Raw genomic sequence first — 18,346 nt, forward strand, 5'->3', positions numbered from 1 at the left:
AAAATCAAATCAAATTTATTTGTATAGCCCTTTTTACACGCAAGCATGTCACAGAGGGCTTCTAATACGCCCATAGAACTGCCCCTCAACCAACCTAAACCCTCAAGGAAGACAAGGAAAAACTCCCAGAAAAACTCCCAACGGGAGAAAAAATTGAAGAAACCTTGGGAGGAGCAATTCAGAGAGGGATCCCCTCCTCCAGAGACGGTTGGCAAGAGAGAGGAGCAGAACACAAGCTAAACATAGTCATACAGTGTCAATGGGTTTTGAAACACCAAAAATCCATTGTTCGGCTTTATAGACGTTGGATGGGACCTGGAAACTCGCTGTTGGCCGTCATGGAGGCTGGTTTCCGGTTGACGACCTGGTCCAGCGTTGGTAGACCGACGACCAGACAGGTCCTGACAGCTCAGACCCCCCACACCACAGGGGATGTGTGGGGGGACAGAGAAGAGAACAGGGATTAGAGAATGCCAGGAGCAGCTAACAGTTTCAGTCGTAATAGAATGAGATCCCCACCGGTCAAGTGTGGACTAGTGCAGCAATTTAACAAAGCTAAGAGGGTATTTGATGCAGCCCCACACACCAAGACAGCGACAGCCCCCCTTGGTTGGAACATGAAATCTGTTCCGGGGGAAACAACTCTAAAATAGGTTATATTTATACAAATAAGGATGAAAACAACCAGCCCCCCGTTGTCTCCAACTAGTAAACTATAACAATTAAAATATACAGCAACGGAACTATTACAGTAACAATATACAATAACAGGTTTACTTTATTTGTAACATTTAAATGGGCAGTGTGAACATAAGCTAAAATTACAATTTAAAAGTTACATGTGATACACACATAGGCAAACGCACACCCCAGGTTTACATAGAAAGTACACACATTTAACAATCATAGGATTGACTAAACAAGAACGTTTTTAATCTAGTTTTAAATGTCGAAACAGTATCAGCCTCCCTAATTGAGACAGGTAATTTGTTCCAGAGAAGAGGTGCTCTATATGAGAACGCCCTACCTCCAGCAGTTTTTTTCTTAATTTTGGGTATTACCAGATAGCCGGCATCTTGAGATCTTACAGTCCTTTCGGGGCAATAGGGTGCAAGGAGACCGGAGAGGTACAGTGGTGCCAATCCATGTAGAGATTTGTAAGTTAGTAGTAAAACTTTGAAATCAGCTCTGGCTTGGATAGGGAGCCAGTGTAAAGAGATAAGAGTAGAGGTTATATGATCAAACTTTCTTGTTTTTGTCAATAGTCTAGCAGCAGCATTTTGTACCCGCTGTAAATTTTTCAAGTAGGTAATTGGCAGGCCAGAGAACAACACATTGCAGTAGTCCAATCGGGACGTAACAAAAGTATGTATTAGTTTTTCAGCATCATCCTTTGAGAGGAATTTTCGTATTTTGGCAATATTACGTAGTAATATAAAGTTGAGAATCCCCACTCGAATTGCTTAGATCGCATTGCGTTGCTACTCTCAGTGCACCCCGCAAGCGATTCACCTGGCTTCATTGAAAATGAATGGAAAGTGTTACTCGCATTGCGTGGCTGTAGTGGACACGCACCATAAGTCTGTAAAGTCAGGCATGCCAGGGCAAGGCTTAATTTGAGCCGGAACATGTTCCAGCATCTCTGACGTTGGATCCGGAACCTTTTCTACCGGATCCGGAACCTCTTGTGTCACTATGAGAAAATGCTTCGCCTAAATGAAAAACATTAATGACTGTGTAGTGTTCAATTTTGTTATCTGCGTTGTTAGTCTTTATTCCCCATTTAAGTTCCACAAAAATGTTATGTTTGCATTTTTGATGCGTTTTGAGGTGAATTTTCAGGTTAAGACGGGGGGGAGGCACTTCAAGTAACATTTGCGCTTGTGCTGGTTGGCTGCGCGGGATTGGTTTCTCGTTTCTTGTAACGTAGCCGTCCGGACAGACGGACGAATGGATTTTAACGTAGCAACCGTGGTAAACATTTTCTAGGTTTCTCAGTTTCAAAATCAAGGAGAAACTTGTCTGCACACCCAGTCTTGTTTGATACATCTCTGTACGATTACACAGACGTTAACAAAAAATAAGATTCCTGGCACAGGGTTGCCAAGGTTGTCAGTGTCCTTGGTGTTTTTTTGTACTTTTAAATTCAGTCTTGTCACATTATGTAACTTTCGTCTCTGCTAGCTGCATAGTCTAGGGCTACAGTACCTCACCTGGCAAACGATTGACATTCAAAATTGAAATGCTGGCTGGCAGGCACTCGCTAGCCATACAGTGAATGTCTAGTGGCTAGCCGTAATCTAGCGATTGATTTGCAGAGATCTAATGTAATGTAATAAAAGGTTAGTAGACTACACATGTCAACAAATTGTCGGATAAATCTTTCTTTCTAAGTCCTTGCATCGTGTGTGTGAAAGCTGTGTTTTGATTGAGACAGGAGCACATATTTATCAATAATGATCGATATTGTGAGTACATGAACCCAATTCTGCACACAACAGTGACCTTTAGAGAACGGCACCTCTGTATTAACTGGCTGCGCAGGGTCAGACGCCCCCGAGCGGCAAGCGGTGCAGAGCGTAAAAAAAACACTGTACAGTAGCCATGGATACGCACCGTTTTATTTCGTCATAGAAGTGTTTTTTTTTATTATTGGTCCGTTACCTCCAACCCCAGTTGAGTTGCCGGATCCACCCCCCTCTGTACTCCGGGACCTCCCACTTTACAAATTAAGCACTGTGCCAGGGTTATGGGCTGCGGGCCGGACCCGGCCCGACTGTCTGTATATCCGGCCCGCGGGTGATAAGGGGAGAATATACAGTATATGTTTTTATTCTGTGGAATCAGTCAGTTGGTCTGTTGCTGCTTCCCGCCTCAACTGCAGCAGCGCCGGTAGTGCTGATTGAGATGTTGTTATCAAAAAATAGGAACGTCGACACTTAAGGACGCATCTTTCAGGATGGATGGAAAGAAAAGTGTTTCTTTTGGGAAGTAGGAGGCAAACCCGAGTGTCTAATTTGTTCTCAACAAGTGGCCATAGCAAAGGAGTAAAACATCAAACAACACTGTGAACCACGCCGAGAAATACGGTGAGTACACGGTAACTTAGGACTCAAAAGCTTAATGATCTAGCATTATTGCTACAGAAACAGCAAGCCGTATTCTCCAAATGTCGAGATGCACACGAAGGTTGATTCAATCCTTGCCACCACAGTACCCAATGCTCACAGCATTTTACAGGTAAAATACTTTGTTTGGAACAACATCACCAGGCCTTTTCTGTGATCAATATTAATAAATGGAAAGTGCGCAATCGCCTGACACACGGACATCTGAAGGATGTTATGAAAATAGCCACTGCCCTGAAACTGTCCCCCGATATGGACAAGCTGGTGAAAGTTAAAAGGTCTGGCTTTGACAAGTAGCTGAAGTAGGCTGGTCTCCCCATTTATCATAATCCAGTGTGATATGGGTGGGAGGGAATAAAGGGGGTTCGGGTTGACTGATAGCCAGGTGAGTGCCATATAGGCATATGGGTGTGTGGAAATATGGGTTGGGGTTGACTGGTGATGACTGGCAAAGTTAATGTGCCTCATGTGTTGTTGAACCAATTTAATGTTTTTAGATAGCTCATATTTGGCTATTTTTTCAAGAACCTTTTTGTTTTACTAATTCCTACTGGATATTCAATTACATGGCCTATTGTTAGACTACTTTATTCTGGTGCTTACTTTCTGTGACTCTTCTAGGCCTACTTGGCTGGTCTTCTTTTCATTGATGCCTAATTATGCATTGATGTGTTTTCATGTGCAAGCCTTCAATAAATATAATAAAGTAATTAACAGTTTACATTTGTGTTATTTATAGGAAATGTGTTTTGTTGGCACCTAGTATATTTTGGTGCATTTCTAATTTATAAATGTAGGCTTCTTGCATGGATAGAAAAATGTCAAGTTTTTACAGAGTAACTGTCTCCTGCTTTAGGTTATGTAATTGTAGGCCTCATTGTGAGAATATTTTGGTGCCAATGCAATTTATTATTGATGTGTAGGCCTTCATGAATAATTTTAATGAATAATTTCCCCCTGCCCAATTTCACCCTAGCATCCCTGCCATAAGTGCTTTTAATGTCTTAAAAAAGCATGTTAACGTATAGCTATACATCTTAACACAGAGAAAATTTACCTGACGTGTTAACATGTACATTTTGTTGATCGCTGTGTTAATGTGTCATTTTTGGAAGTGTTACAGAACTAAAATTACATGTTAACGCGTCAGGTAGATTCTCTGTGTATATGAATGAGTAATACAATTAAAGGCACTGGAACTTGGCAAAGTTTGACGCAAGGTCTTCAAGATGACAAAAATACCAATCAACTTGAACAGGTTCCGGAACCCAACTGATCTTTACATCCCCAGGCATGCAAATATATACTGTTGTATGTGCCCACCTTTTTTCATGTTATTTTACTATTGGTAATTACAGATGTTCTCAGATCTTACTTGTAACTCAATTGGTCACTTGTCCTGGGGGTTTCAGATGTCACTCGCACCTCAGGAGATGTAGATTTTGCTGCTGGGTGAAAACAGTATTTCTCTTAACTGGTTCTGTAGCCCACAATTATGCTGAGGCTGCTCACGTTGCTTACACAATGAGGCTTGTGTGGTATTGTAGCATTGAAAAAGTAGACTCAGCAATCAAGACACGTGTGCAGCTTCAGTTCTCTCTTTACTTTTTCTCTTCTGCATACAGTATTTTACTAAACGTATCAGCATTGTAGTACCCCGTCTGGTGGTTATGCCAAGTCATTGGACAACACAACATTTTCCCTTTTTCCTGAAGCAATTACTTACTAGTATGTAACATTTGTACTGTGTAACTCTTATGTAACGCGAGTTAGGTTAGCAGACATTTTGCATTACCAACAGTAATATAAGAACATTTGACTCATCTTATCTATTGCAACAAATGAAATCATTTGTGATATTGCCTCAGACTTGTAACCTCATAGTACAACACTTTCATAACAAGACTGTAGTACTTATAACATGACTGTAGTACTTTTAACATGTGTACCACTAAGAACAGTAATGGGTTACATTTAGCTTCCTCTTTATCTTACAAAACCTGTAAACCATCTTGGTGCGTTTCTAGCTCTCTGGCTACGTACAGGAACTGGATCAGGTATATTAGGATTTTCAGGCAGTGCAAGAGTATCAAATACAATGTCATGGTTTTGGTCAGAACCACTTAAGGCTTGTTTTGGAAAGTGTGCAAGTTTTGAAGCATTCCACTTGCGTCCATCACTCAGAAGGTAAGTATTTTGTCAGACTTTTCTCATTACAGTCAGAGGTTCTGTGAATTTGGATGATCCTTTGGGAACATGTTCAGGTCTGCGAACACGAACAGTGTCACTCACTTTGAATGTAGGTGGTTTTGCTTGCATTCTCTTGTCTGTGTATTCCTTCATTCAGTTCTGTTTTCTCTTTACAGTCTCTTTAATTTGTGCATGCATTCTGTTTTTGTTTGCTACAGGAAGAATGTTCAGTTTGGTGCGCATTTTCCTATTTCGGAGTAGCTCCAATGGGGTTGCACCAGTAGTGGCTCTGTAGTTGTGAAAAAACTCGGTAACAGCCTCTTTCCATGGTCTGCGACTTCTTTCAGTTGTCTGTATGCACTCTTTCAGTACTCTGTTAAATCTCTCAACAGCACCATTTGCTTTTGGGTAGTACACACTAGATCTCAGGTGCTGTATCTCTCTCTCTCACTTAGAAAGTTTGCAAAAGCATGGGAAGTAAACTGACATCCATTATCTGAGACTAGGAATTTTGGATTACCCTCCCTATTGAACACAGTGGCTAAAAAGCGAATGACAGCATCTGAAGTGACAGTGGAGGAAAATGCAACCTCAGGCCATTTACTGTAGTAGTCTGTGAGTACAATGGCAAAACGACAGTCCCAAGTAGCGTTTTCAAAAGGTCCTGTGATGTCGATAGCAACTTTTTCCCATGGCCTACTTGGCAGATCAACTGGTATAAGCGGTGCAGGAGCAGTAACAGCAACTTTATCACTGAACTGAGAGTTAACACAGGAGGCAATGACAGAGTGTACTATTTTGTCTAGTTGTGGCTACCAGTAAAGCTCACGCAGCCTCTGTTTGGTACGGACTATACCTTGATGTCCCTCATGTGCCAAATCAACTACTCTGGCTCGCAGTGAAATGGGAACAACCAAGCGATCAGTCCCTCTCATTATGAGTGAATTGTGTACGGACAGCTCGTCACGTACCTGAAAATATGGTGTAATGTTCTCTGGTAGGCCTTTCTTGGATTTGGGCCAACCTTTCTTAATCTGCTGACGCAACAGTATCAACTCTGGACAGCTTTCACAGGCAGAAGTGAACTCTGAAAGTGAAATGGCACACAGTGACTCTTTGAACACACAGCAATCATATCCGGTTCATCTGTGGTCTCATTTGCAACAGTCAGCGGCAGCCTAGAGAGGCAATCTGCAGTCACGTTCAGATGACCCGGGCGGTAAGTGACGTCATAAGTGAAACAAAGTAGTCGGGTTGACCACCTGGCGATTCTGAGTCCAGCACGTCCAGAACCTTTGGAGGTGAGCAGGGTTGTAAGTGCCTGATGATCAGTGCGCAAGACAAAACGGCGTCCCCAGAGGTAGGTCCTCCACCTTTCTACAGCCCACACACAGGCAAGTGCTTCACGTTCAACTGTAGAGTATTTACGTTCGGCAGGGGAAAGTGTTCTGGACGCAAACGCTATAACTCTCTCACTCTTATCCGAATGCATTTGTGTCGTTACCGCACCCAGTCCATAATCAGAAGCAACAGTACTAACGTAGGTCGGCAACTCAGGATCATACAGAGCTAATGCAGGAATATTAACTATTAGTCCCTTGAAGTTTCATTTGCAATGCCTCAAATAGATCTAAGCCAAGGAGAGCTGCACCTGACTCAACCACAACCAAAGTGCCTACAGTAGAATGACCATCATGTACAATAGTAGCTGTTAAGCACCCTTTAACAGTGATTTTCTCTTTAGCATAAGTAACGAGAGCAAATGTAGGTTCAGTTAAGACACATTTCGGAAAGAGAGTGCAACAAGTGCTCTGTGGAATAATAGAAACAGATGACCCTGTATCTACAATCAGCTCAATGTCCTTGCATTGTCCACGAACGGTCACTTCGACAGTACAGGTGATCTTATCTTGCACAGTATTGTTCATGTAAAGAACTGTGGGCTCATTAATCACAACTTCGCGTACCTCCTTCTGGATTGAACGGCACACACGTGAAAAATGTCCCACCTTACTGCACTTGTTGCATGTAACTTTAACAGCAGGACAAGCAGGGTTGTTGGCAAGATGAGCAGTAGATCCACAACGAAAGCAGGAACGGTGGTTACCAGATGGTAGGACCTTGGCAGGAGCAGGAGTCGCGGGCTTCTTCACCCAGCGTCGACTTGACTTTGGCTCACCGGAGCAGCAGCTGCCGTAGCATTAGCATCGGATATTCGCATCTGTTAATCCACTCTCGATTTGCAGTGCTAATGTAGTAGCTTTAGAAAGTGTAAGGTCCGGCTCAAGTAAAAGTCTGTCTCTTATGCGAGTATTTGCAACACGCTGGATTAGCTGGTCACGTAGCATTTGGTCCTCCATGTTGCCAAAATCACATGCTGCAGATAACTCATGCAGTGAAGCTAGGAACTGATTTACCATTTCATCCGGTCTCTGGGCTCTTTGTCGAAACCTGTGTCGCTCAGCAATGACATTAACCTTGAGCACAAAATGTCCTGTAAGTGCAGCAATCGCAGTAGTATACGTGGTTCCACTATCGGGTATTGTATAGAAAAGTCTCTGACCCTCGGTCCCCAGTGCATGAGTAAAACCGCGCGCTTTCTTTCTTCAGGCCAGCTATCTCCAGTAGCGGCTATCACCAACATGTAGTTTTCGAACATTTTCCACCACGTTGGAAACGGTATTGCTGGTTCCCCTGGGCAGGGCATGAATGGAGCAGGTAAAGGCACAGAAATAGACATCCTCGTCGCCAAAAATGTGGTATTGTAGCATTGAAAAAGTAGACTCAGCAATCAAGACACGTGTGCAGCTTCAGTTCTCTCTTTACTTTTTCTCTTCTTCTGCATACAGCATTTTACTAAACGTATCAGCATTGTAGTACCCCGTCTGGTGGTTACGCCAAGTGTTTGCACAACACAACAGCTTGTTTTAAATCTTCCGTACTTGGGGCTAGTGCTGACCTTGTGCTGGCGGCTACAGATTAGACTCTGGGCGTAGGGCCGAAAACTTTGCATCTTGACTTCTAGCTCAGGGGCCCATTCTCTGTACATCGCTTATTACATCCAAGATCAAATGACACATCCAAGATGACATAATCGTGCTAATCATGATCTGGCTAATTTGGATCTTCCAACACCCTTGTTGTTTATGATTAGTATAGCTGGATTGAGTGATGCATTAGTCTAAAAGGGGGTTTGTATCAATAGTAGAAACCTTGATCAGCAACGCTGCTATTGGCTGCTCATATACATGTCGTGGAGCCAGAGGGGTGGCCGGGGTGGCACTGGACACCCCTAATATCGGACTGGCCACCCCAGGTGCCACCCCAAAATGTAATTTGCTATCCCTGGCAATTGGATGCTGATTGCCATTTAATTTATTTTGTTAAAAGAAGCATTTCTTTTTACATCTGGCAGCACATTTTTTCAATCGAGGATATTTCCACAGTTCACCAGTCAGTCACAAATCACTACGCCAGTGTCTGATACAGCGCCAGCAACGGAAAACAAGAGCATCATATTACAGTTATCGTTTTAAGGTTTAGCAATGGTGTTGAGGCTTCCTGAACGAAATGTTATGAAAGTTAAGTTGTTGGGCCGCAGAGCCATAGAAAAAGATGCATATTGGCAATTTGGTTACATAACAGATTCAGATACGAGAAATATGTCCGTCTTTGTTTAGCACTGCACTTAACAGTGCAATTCCTACTTGGTGTAGTTTAAAACAACAACAGTATTTAGCCATTTGAGATCTATTGTAATGACCTGACTAGGTCAGAAAGCAACAATCGTCCAGGCGCATAAGATACATTTTCGAATTTACATTTATTAACCACACGGTACACTGTTTGGCCCAAGCTCTTGTGACACCCAGACGTAACAAAAATAACAGACGCTAAACCTGGTCTTAACATCGAAAGCTCCATCCCCCCTGCCCAACCACCCTCCATGCCCCTTCGCCAACCACCAGGATGCCCGGCATCCAACATTCTGGGCATTCCCGTGATAAGCAGACAGCAGGTTGATTGGCATGTTGGACCCCGCGAACACTACTGGTAAACAACCAACACACGTCTTTCGGTGTGGGTCGCTACACTATTTTTTCTCTTTAACTGTTAAGATTCCTTGATGAGATGCCTTATCAATCTATTAACGTTATAAAAGATTAACACTGCAGTCAGATAGACCCTGTTTGCTATCGTAAAATGCCTGTTTGAAATAATGTATTTCAGAGTAGGGCTAGCCATGATCTAGTAGTTGATTGAAGATAATAATGGGAATATGTTTAAGATTGGACTCAAATGTGGGTAATTGGATGTGTAGGCCTACATGTTATGTTTGCTTAGGGTTCACTTCAAACATTAAAAGAAAGGGTGAGATAGCAGACTTCTTCAAAAAGCTGAGCAAACAGGATCAGGTGGAAATAGACCCCAGTCCTTGCACCACCCCAAGACCTCAGAGCAGCTCCCTCCCCAAAGCTACAGGCACCAGGTCAGAGCATACTAGGCAGTCAGTCTCATGCCAAGTTTAGCTTGTGTTTGTAGGCCACACATGTAAGCCTACACAAGTTTTTTTCAGATTAAGCCTCACTTAAAAATGTTGGTTGTTGATTCATGAATGTTCTTGTTTTGATGGCTGTGGCATTTTTTGTGTGAGTGTACACTAATAGTTATGTTTTAATGTAAAAGAAGGATCTAACCTGATTAGACCCAGATTATACAGTATATTCATAAAAACAGAGTGACCAAAGTCTCTCCAGTTTGTGAGTAGCCTACAGTACAGTGTGTGTAAGAAAGACATTTGTTGCAATTCAGATGTAGAGAAACGTGTCTATTCATAGTAAATGTAGAATTTGATTAAAGTAACCCTAGTGGATCATACTAGGCCACACTTAAGAACACAGGCTTAAGTGAATTTTATTTCTATTTCTCATTAGCATTAGTATATGGATAATTTACACTGCTTGGACGTCAGGTTAAGGTTACACACACATTTTCAGTCTTGGTCTGTGGACCCCCTGAAGTAGCCCTGGCCACCCCTTGGCCACCCCATATATAAAAGTCTGGTTCCGCCACTGCTCATATAAGTCTATGGCTGCTCACCATGGCCAAAAAGAGTGCCCCGTGTTTTCAGCAACAGAACCAAACCGAGCAAGAGCTTGCTCAAAGGTTACTCCAAATTGGAAGATTTTATCAAAACGGCAGGGAATACCTCAAAGTCTGCAAAATCCAGGAGGGCTGGCAAAAAGTAGCAGACAAATTAAATGTAGTGACCACGTTAGATTATCGTTTATTACAGTAGGCTAGCCCTAGTATTTTCTTATTTTCACAATTACTTTGTTTATCATCTAATGTCATATTTTTGTGGTTCCAACAAATTAATGATGTCAATGACACCCTCACGAGAAAACCTATCTCTCAAAAAGTAAAGTAGCCTGTCTTGCTGTGCTAATTGGATCTGTCTATAACGCAATGTGCGATTAATATTCAATTCTGCTAATTATTTTTGCACCTTCCGCAACAGGTTTTTGTCGCAAAAACGGACAAGACATGCCTGTGACAGACTTCCTGTATCACCTCTGCTTGTAAAGCCGCAATCAAATCTTGTTTACATTAACTAAGCCTGCTCCCGAGCAGGTTTAAGTTAAAGGACTGACAGCAAATCCAGAATGAGCTTCGAAGAACCTTATAATCCAAGATGATGACAAATCGTCAACAATCGAAGGAAGACACCTGACTCCAGGTGGCCTTCTCCCTCACTCTTCAACCTCTGTCAGTCAGATCTCAGGCTCAATATCTTCTATCATTTAGTGGTAATTATAATCAGTCTAGGGATTGGGATTTTACCTGATTTCACTATTTGAATAGTATTCCAAAATATTTTTTTATATCCTAATAATCTATTTTTATTAATGCGGTTCCGTTATGTAATTAGCCTGACATGACACAGCATACAGTAAACACATGAACCACCACACATTCTGGCAATAATTGTGACTGAAAAAATATTTGATTAAATAAGGAAAACAAATGAAGGATTGATTTGTTAACATGACAAAAAGACAATGAACTTGAAAAAATGCTGCGTCTTCAGACGTACAGGTTCTTAAACTTGAGGGAATAACGCTTACCCTAAAGTAATTTTTAAGTAAATACTTTTAAAGTAAGCTACTACTTATTTTTATTATGTGAAATAAAAAGTAAAAAATATATTGGATGAAATTAAACACATCGGGTAAGCTATCCTTGATAAAAACTAAAGACAAATTGAAAAATGTTGCAGATTAACTTGGATATTAACTTGGAACCGGAATCCTATATGATATGGTGCGCCACCACACAAATGCAAAAATAAATATAGCTGCCAGCAGCGATGCGGGTTCCTCCGCAAAATATTATGAACATGTACACTGTAGAAGATCGCGAGTTGGACAACAAAAGAGCAAAACTACTTAATGTTTGGCCAACAACAGGCTGAATGGGGATTTGAACTCATGAGCATAAGGTTACAAGTCAGTGTCTCTATCCTCTCTGCTTCACACCAAATGGTGAGATTGTATGAATAGAAAGGGCAGAGTATTAGCTTTGGTCAGCTTTGGGACAAAGGTTAAGAAACGGTTGACATTTCAAGGTGAAATTGCATGAATTTGTGCAGGGTATTTCAGAATTATGTCATCCTATTTAATTAAACAGATATTCAAACTTATGACAGGCCAAAATATAATGGCTGGATACCAACCTACGACCTTATACTTTACAGGTCACCATCTCAGCCCATTGAGCTATTCTCTGTGTTGAATATTGTCATGTTCCGTTACAGTATTAAAAAGTAAGCTGTTTCTCCTGGGGTCAGCATTGTTAGATTCAGCCAACGTTGAAACTGCTCTAATTCAATCATATGTTGACATACCAAGGTGAAATTATTTGTGGTACTTCAGAATGATGTCATCCTATTGAACTAAACAGATAATCAAAATAATGACAGGCCGAAAGATTATGGCTGGATTCCAACCTACGACTTTATACTTTACAGCTCACCATCCCAGCCCATTGAGCTATTCTCAGTGTTGAAAATGGTCATGTTCAGTTACTGTATTAAAAAGTAAGCTGTTTCTCCTGTGGTAAGTGTTGTTGGATTAAGCCAAAGTTGAAACTGCTTGTACATTTCGTATAAAATGGGACAATGGGATGACTGGGTTGCTGCTGTAAAGAATAACTTATAGTTTTTTAAAAAGGTTGTTTGGAGTGCAATAACTTGTCATGGAAGGGAATTTTAAATAATGCCTAGCATCAGTGGGGATGTGTCCTGGCTTAGGTTACTGAAATGAATTTTTGCAACAGACAAGAGATCCACCTGAACAATCAATTTACTTCATTAGAGATAACCATTAGCGTTATCTCTACCATGCGTAGACTACAAGTAGCTAGCTACTGTGGTGAACCTGGCTTGTGTGGTGGTTTACACAGTCTCGCTAAACAGATGATCGGAGTGTTGTTATGGGCTCAAATAAACACGAATTAATATGTTTTACAACCGGAGGATTGATTGGAAGACTAGAAACCGTTTTGTCAGAATAAAAAAATTAAAAACTATGCCTCGGTTTTTAACCGATAACCCTTTGCTTACCAGCACAACATCTCAGCCAATTGAGCCATTCCCAGTTATGGAATAGACAATGTTCAATAACTGGATAATAAAAAAGCTGTTTCTCCAATGGCGAGCATTGTCAGATTTGGTCCAAATTCAAACAGCTGTAATTCAGTCAAATTTTGACTTATCAAGGTGAAACCTTGCATGGTACTTCAGAGGCGTGTCACCTTAAAGTCTATTAGGTTTGAACCAATCCATTTAAAAAATATATTCGATTTAGTGACACAAACATATTGAGACAATGTGGACATTTACATAAATACACTCCTTTCAGCCATTTGTATTTGATTCAATTGCCTTTAGTAACGTTTTTAAATACAGCAATAATACATGTCTGTACAAAATTTCAAGTCAATTAGACCTTTGGTTCAAGAGAAGAGGAATTTTGAAGTTTTCCAAAATTATCACTCTACAGGAAAACCATCATGGCGGACTTTATGGGTCCCTGAAGTTTTTTTGTTCCTCATGAGAAATGAGGCATGTACACCAAGTTTCAGAAGAATTTGAGCAATGGGGTGGAAATGCCATCACTTTGAAAATTGGACTTTTGGGCGTGGCCTGTGGCGCCCTCCATGGTCTGATGTGGCCCATATTTGGTGTGGGTGTACCCACTTGGATGTAGTATCAATGTGCCAAATTAGAACATTTGGGGCGCAAGGAGAAGAAAAATAATAAGAAGAATACCAACAATAACAATAGGTTCCCTCCTACCGGAGGGGCCCTAAATAGCCGAAAACGTTACATTCCTACTGGTACAAAATGTAATAAGCCACAACTACATTAGCCCTACGCATTTTTATTCAGGAAAATGTGCATGTAAACATACTCGGGGGAGAGGCGAGTACAGAGTCGATTTACGAGCAGGCCGGCGTAGAAAAGACACTCTGCAGGAACTAAGGTTGCTACGAGTTACTGCTTAGCCAGGACACTAAGCTTCTTGTAGCGCCAAATGAAATGAAAGGAGACTCGCAACAGAAAGCAGGGTCTCGTTGCCTACCCTTTTTGATTCTGTTTTCATAATTTCTACATCTATTAGAAATCACGACACATGGAAAGCTTACTTTATATTTAATTTAAAGGTCTCGTCTCGTCTCGTCATCTTCCGCTTGTCCGGGGATCGGGTCGCGGGGGCAATGACCTAAGCAGGGAGGCCCAGGCTTCCCTCTCCCCGGCCACTTCCACCACCTCTTCCTGGGGGACCCCGAGGCGTTCCCAGGCCAGCCGAGTGACATAGTCCCTCCAGCGTGTCCTGGGTCTTCCCCGGGGCCTCTTCCCAGTGGGACGTGCACGGAACACCTCACCAGGGAGGCGTCCAGGAGGCATCCTAATCAGATGCCCGAGCCACCTCAGCTGGCTCCTCTCGACGCGGAGGAGCAGCGGTTCTACTCTGAGCCCCTCCCGGATGACCGAGCTTCTCACCCTATCTCTAAGGGAGAGCCCGGACACCCTGCGGAGAAAGCTCATTTCGGCCGCTTGTATTCGCGATCTCGTTCTTTCGGTCACTACCCATAGTTCGTGACCATAGGTGAGGGTAGGAACGTAGATCGACTGGTAAATAGAGAGCTTCGCCTTTCGACTCAGCTCCTTCTTCACCACGACGGACCGATGCAGAGCCCGCATCACTGCGGACGCCGCACCGATCCGCCTGTCGACCTCGCGCTCCATTCTTCCCTCACTCGTGAACAAGACCCCGAGATACTTGAACTCCTCCACTTGGTTCAGGATCTCCTCCCCGACCCGGAAATGGCACTCCACCCTTTTCCGGTCGATAACCATGGCCTCAGATTTGGAGGTGCTGATTCGCATCCCAGCCGCTTCACATTCGGTTGCGAACCGCTCCAGTGAGAGCTGAAGGTCACGGCCCGATGAAGCCAACAGGACCACATCATCTGCAAAAAGCAGCGACCCGATCCTGAGGTCACCAAACCGGACCCCCTCAACACCCTGGCTGCGCCTAGAAATCCTGTCCATATAGGTAATGAACAGAATCGGTGACATAGGGCAGGCCTGGCGGAGTCCAACCCTCACCGGAAACAAGTTCGACTTACTACCGGCAATGCGGACCAAACTCTGGCACCGGTCGTACAGGGACCGGACAGCCCCGATCAGGGAATCCGGTACCCCGTACTCTCGGAGCACCCCCCACATGAGCCCCCGAAGGACACGGTCGAACGCCTTTTCCAAATCCACAAAAAATGTGTAGACTGGTTGGGCGAACTCCCATGTACCCTCAAGGACTCCGCGGAGGGTATAGAGCTGGTCCACTGTTCCACGGCCAGGACGAAAACCACATTGATCCTCCTGAATCCGAGGTTCGACAATCCGGCGGACCCTCCTCTCCAGGACCCCTGAATAGACTTTCCCAGGGAGGCTGAGGAGTGTGATCCCCCTAAAGTTGGAGCACACCCTCCGGTCCCCCTTTTTAAAGAGGGGAACCACCACCCCGGTCTGCCAGTCCAGAGGCACTGTCCCCGATGTCCACGCGATGTTGCAGAGTCGTGTCAACCGAGACAGCCCTACAACATCCAGAGCCTTAAGGAACTCCGGGCGGACCTCGTCCACCCCAGGGGCCCTGCCACCGCGGAGCTTTTCAACCACCTCGGCGACCTCGGCCCCAGAGATAGAAGGGCCCCCCCCCGATGTCCCCAGACTCTGCCTCCACGTCGGAAAGCGTGTTGGTGGAATTAAGGAGGTCTTCAAAGTATTCCTACCACCGATCCAGGACGTCCCCCGTCGAAGTCAGCAGCGCACCGTCCCCACCGTATACAGTGTTGACAGAGCACTGCTTCCCCCTCCTGAGTCGCCGGATGGTGGTCCAGAACCTTTTTGAAGCCGTTCGGAAGTCATTCTCCATGGCCTCGCCGAACTCCTCCCATGCCCGGGTTTTTGCCTCCGCGACCGCCAGAGCCGCGTTCCGCTTGGCCTGCCGGTACACATCAGCTGCCTCAGGAGTCCTACCAGCCAATAAAGCCCGATAGGCCTCCTTCTTCAGCTTGACGGCATCCCTCACCTCCGGAGTCCACCACCGGGTCCGAGGGTTACCGCCGCGACATGCACCGACCGCCTTGCGGCCGCAGCTCCGGTCAGCCGCTTCAACAATGGAGGCCCGGAACATGGCCCATTCGGACTCAATGTCCCCGGCCCCCCCCGAGACATGATCAAAGCTCTCCCGGAGGTGGGAGTTGAAGCTCCTTCTGACAGAGGGTTCCGCCAGCCGTTCCCAGCAGACCCTCACATTACGTTTGGGCCTGCCAGGCCTGACCGGCGTCCTCCCCCACCATCGGAGCCAACTCACCACCAGGTGGTGATCAGTTGACAGCTCCGCCCCTCTCCTCACCCGAGTGTCCAAGACATGCGGCCTCAAGTCCGACGACACGACTACGAAGTCGATCATCGAACTGAGACCTCGGGTGTCCTGGTGCCAGGTGCACATATGGACACCCTTATGCTTGAACATGGTGTTCGTTATGGACAAGCCGTGTTTAGCACAGAAGTCCAACAACAGAACACCACTCGGGTTCAGATCGGGGGGGCCGTTCCTCCCAATCACGCCCCTCCAGGTCTCACTGTCATTGCCCGCATTGAAGTCCCCCAGGAGGACGAGGGAATCCCCGGGAGGAGCGCTTTCCAGCACCCCCTCCAGAGACTCCAAAAAGGGTGGGTACTCTGAGCTGCCGTTTGGTGCATAAGCACAAACGACAGTGAGGACCCGTCCCCCCACCCGAAGGCGGAGGGAGGCTACCCTCTCATCCACCGGGGTGAACCCCAATGTACAGGCGCCGAACCGAGGGGAAACAAGTATTCCCACCCCAGCTCGACGCCTCTCACCAAGGGCAACTCCAGAGTGGAAGAGAGTCCAGCCCCTCTCAAGGAGACTGGTTCCGGAGCCTGTGCCGTGCGTCGAGGCGAGGCCGACTATATCTAGCCGGAAACTCTCTACCTCGCGCACCAGCTCAGGCTCCTTTCCCGCCAGCGAGTTGACGTTCCACGTCCCTAAAGCTAGCTTCTGCAGCCGAGGATCGGACCGCCAAGGCCCCCGCCTTCGGCCGCCGCCCGTCTCACACTGCACCCGACCCCCATGACCCCTCCTGCGGATGGTGAGCCCACTGGAAGAGGGTCCCACGTTGTCTCTTCGGGCTGTGCCCGACCGGGCCCCATGGGAAAAGGCCCGGCCACCAGGCGCTCGCCATCGAGCCCCACCCCCGGGCCTGGCTCCAGGGGGGGGCCCCGGTGACCCGCTTCCGGGCAGGGGCAACTGAGAACCATTGTTGTGTTTCTTCATGGTTGGTTTTTTGAGCCACGCTTTGTCTGGTCTTTCACCTGGAACCTGTTTGCCTTGGGAGACCCTACCAGGGGCATAAAGCCCCCGACAACATAGCTTCCAGGATCACTAGGACACGCAAACCCCTCCACCGCGGTAAGGTGGTGACTCATGGAGGGGATCTATCAAGCTTTTGTAGTAAACTTTCTAGAAAGTCACTAAATTATATATTGTAGTGAATATATATAATTTAGTGACTTTCTAGAAAGTTTCTGAGAAAACTGTAGCCTTGTGTTTTGATACTTTGTGCTAATAATATGAACAATAATATGGACACTGATGTGTGCAGGTGGCTACAGCTGTATCTCCATGTATAAAAAGCCTGTCTCTGGAGAATGTTTCATCAGATGCCGACAGACTACCCAATGTACGCTGTGTGTGTCAGGTCCTTTCTGCAAAAAGCTATATTCAATAAATACTTACTACATTCTAGCAGCTTTGGGTGTATTCATTCGCAAATGGCAACCGCAATTGTCAATACCCCTGAGCCATAGCAACTACCCTGTAAAAGGAAAACTTGCCAGTTAAATGAAAAAAGAGTCGGATTTAGCTATTGTGTAGGAATCCCCTCAGAATGAAACATTACCGTTACTCTTTTGACTATACAGCTAGTCATACTGTGGTGTACCTGGACACCTGTTTATATATTAGTGCTGTCAAACGATTAAAATATTTAATCGCGATTAATCGCATTAATGTCATAGTTAACTTGCGATTAATCACAATTAATCGCACATTTTTATTCTAAATGTCCCTGATTTCTTTTTGTCCCAATCTTTTTTCAAATGTTAATGCTCTTATCAACATAGAAAAGTGGTTCGGATTGCTTTGTGCAAAAAATTTTTTTATTGAAAACAACATTGCAATCGCCTGGCTTTGACGAGGGGGCAGAGAATTCGCATCAGCTGTGTGCTTGGCCATCAAGTGGTATTTCAGACTGGACGTGCTGCGATGATAGCTCAGTTTACAACGACAAAACACACAGATCACTGGTCTTGTCAATAGAACCATTTGGCAACTTTTTTAAAGCAAACTTTCCATTCAGAATCTTATTGGCAT

At 44.7% G+C, this 18,346-nt stretch overlaps 1 pseudogene; it reads right to left on the minus strand.

Moving 5' to 3' along the window:
- Position 1: 1 nt before the first annotated feature.
- LOC146254858 (uncharacterized) overlaps positions 2-18,346 on the minus strand; it is a 36,272-nt pseudogene continuing 17,927 nt past the window's right edge.

The sequence above is a fragment of the Hypomesus nipponensis genome, chromosome 16, assembly GCF_054491055.1.
Source record: "Hypomesus nipponensis isolate SF chromosome 16, ASM5449105v1, whole genome shotgun sequence".
NCBI lineage: Eukaryota > Metazoa > Chordata > Actinopteri > Osmeriformes > Osmeridae > Hypomesus > Hypomesus nipponensis.